This window comes from Aedes albopictus, chromosome 3, assembly GCF_035046485.1.
Source record: "Aedes albopictus strain Foshan chromosome 3, AalbF5, whole genome shotgun sequence".
Classification (NCBI taxonomy): domain Eukaryota; kingdom Metazoa; phylum Arthropoda; class Insecta; order Diptera; family Culicidae; genus Aedes; species Aedes albopictus.
In genome coordinates, this window is record NC_085138.1 from 74,697,946 (window position 1) to 74,700,645 (window position 2,700).

At 43.6% G+C, this 2,700-nt stretch overlaps 1 non-coding gene across 1 annotated transcript; it reads right to left on the reverse strand.

The window, feature by feature from the left end:
* Positions 1–2,382: 2,382 nt before the first annotated feature.
* Positions 2,383–2,464, reverse strand: Trnas-aga (transfer RNA serine (anticodon AGA)). Its single transcript has one exon. It is a non-coding gene; the product is annotated as a tRNA-Ser (tRNA).
* Positions 2,465–2,700: the final 236 nt, after the last annotated feature.

The window sequence follows — 2,700 nt, forward strand, 5'->3', positions numbered from 1 at the left end:
TTTATATGGTATGGTTTTCGGCTTTGCAGTCGAAAGACCAGCAGGTTGTCTGCGTCACTTCGTTTGTTTGTGGTTTGGTTGTTAAGTATGTGGCATGATTCTAGAATTGCTAGAGCTTTTGTATTTACATGATGGTTGAGAATGTTTGTTTTGTTAGTCTTATCAACATTTGTGTATTGTTTCTGCTGAATATTAATTAATGCTGTTATTTCTTTGAGATTTTCTAGTGTTGGGACGTCAGGTGGTACTTGCCGGTTGGTTAGGCGATTGAGGGAGTTTCTGCTGGATTTTTGGCTAGAGACTCCTGTTTTGAGGAAGTTTTATGTCATTCCTATGTACGATGATGGCAGTTGGTGCAAGATATTTGGTGGATGATGTTGCTTCTCAGTTCGGTAGGTACTTTTTCTTTTAGTCTGATGGTTTTGATGTATTTCGCTGCTTTGACGATATTTGGGTAGTCTATGGCTAGATGATTGCTGATCTTGCCGCTGAGGAATGGGATAAAAGGTGAAGGTCCCAATTCCAGAATAGTTAGGATAGCCTAGAGTATCCAATAAATGTATCAAAAGCATAGCTGTGAACTGCTACAAATTTGACTTGATTTTTTTAAATTGTGAAACGCCCAGGTAATTCCAATCTTATGTTGACAATGTTTGAAAAATAGGGGATTATTATTATCCATTTTTAAGGTTAATAAGGTTTATGAGTTTCAGGGGCGTTCCAGAGTTTTTCAAAAACGCTCAAGCTGGTTCAAGAGGCGTTTCAGAAGTGATCCCGAGGGATTCTAGGAACTTTCAGGGGGTTGCTGGGATTTTCCTGGGAGTTTTAAGGGGTTTCTGGGGCGGATATAGTTAAACATTTATTTTAGAACGTTTAAGGGGCGTTCCAGAGAGTTTCAAGAGCGTTACAGGGAGTTTGATGGGGTTTCAGGAGCGTTATTGGGGGTGTTCGATGCGTTTTAGGGGGTTCCAGTTGGTTTCAGAGAGTTTTCAAGACGATTCTGGATATTCCATAGGGTTTTAAGGGGAGTATTTTGAGTTGCAGAGGTTTACAGGAGGTTGCAGGCACGTTCCGAAGTACCTAAACGCATTGAAACTTACTAGAACCTAGTTTAGATCTTCCTCTGCAAGTCCTTTAATAGCCCCTAAAACGCCCTGATGAATCTCCCAAGTACCATTTTGATGGCCAATTAGTCTTGTAGTGGTTTTCAGAACCATCACAAAACCTAATAGCTTTTATTTTGGTTTTATGATGGTTGTCAGAACCTCCTCTAGTCTATTTGACTATAAAATGTTACTTGGGTCTGAAACTTCCTTGAAATCCCTCCTTGAAAGCTGCTCGAAACTTCCGGAAGCCATATCTTAAAATCTCCTTCTCTGAAACCTCCTAAAACTTCTTTGGAAGCTCCCTAAATCCCATTGAACCCCACGAGATCTTCTTGGCAACTCTTTCGAAACTCCTAAAAAAGCCTTGATTCACCTTGAAACTTCTCGGAAAAGAAACATTTACACCACTATAGCATAACACAGAGTACCGTCAAGCAAATCGCATGAGACCCCAGTGTGCGAAGAAACATGACTACGAAAATTACGGTATATAATACTGATGCCGAGACGTAAAAGGCTATAGCTTCGCAAAAATTTCGATTCTACGATCCGGTGGATTATGTTCTAATTGGTGGCACTGCTGCCAGCAATTTGCGTTTCAAGATTTGTGAATATGAATTTTGCTGATCGACATCAGGTCGCGTCGTCAAACTGTGCCGAGGGGATTCAACGATGAGACGACAGTGAAAACAGCAATTCTCAACGTATAGTGCGCGATGAAAGGTGGCCCGGCCCGGTTGATGCTCTTGATTTCGTTGCTCTGGGCAGCCAGCAGCGATAAAGCGAGTTGAAGTGTGGGGCGGGGGATGGTGGTATGGCCAACCAGCTTCCACGCACCGACCAATTCAGGGAGGAGATATACGATGCCACGGATCGCGCTCAATATATGGGAATAAGCTAATAGAATAATAAAAAGCAGACGTGCACCATCGCCGTGCCGAAGAGAGCGACGAGTACGACGAAGCGCTGCTCATGAAAACGCTTCCAGCTACGACGACGACAACGGTTTAGGCGCGTTGAACATTGTTTAATATACATTTTATGGTTGACGTTTGGTGAGTGAGCGCAAACACACTTCGTTGGTTTCGTTTAGCGGTGGGCATGGTGGGGCATCGTGTGATGCTTGAAGCGAAGAATAAGCCGATCTGCTTTGTTCTTGGAATTTTTGTGCCTACACTGAACGAAGATGTGCGGAGCGGAGGGTAAGGGGAAAATTTGTGTTGGAATGCTCTTGTGGTTAATTGTTCGGACGGGTAAAAAAGCTGTTGAGCTGCATCGCAGTCGGTAGGATTCGAACCTACGCTCCCAGAGGGAATCTGATTTCTAGTCAGACGCCTTAACCGCTCGGCCACGACTGCTTGTTGGGGAATGAAGGGGATAGGAAGGGTGGACCGTGGCGTGGGTTGTATAGCCACCCACTTTCAACTGTGTGGGAGCTGTGGGAGGGCTTTTGCAGGCAGCATCGTGTAAAAACGACCATGCGTCCCCATTAGGTTAGATAGATTTTTTGACATTCAACAATCCAAAGTAAAGCGATGATAACTGTACACATCGTAGTTGCTAATCCGTGATTTACCAAAACAATAGAAGTTGC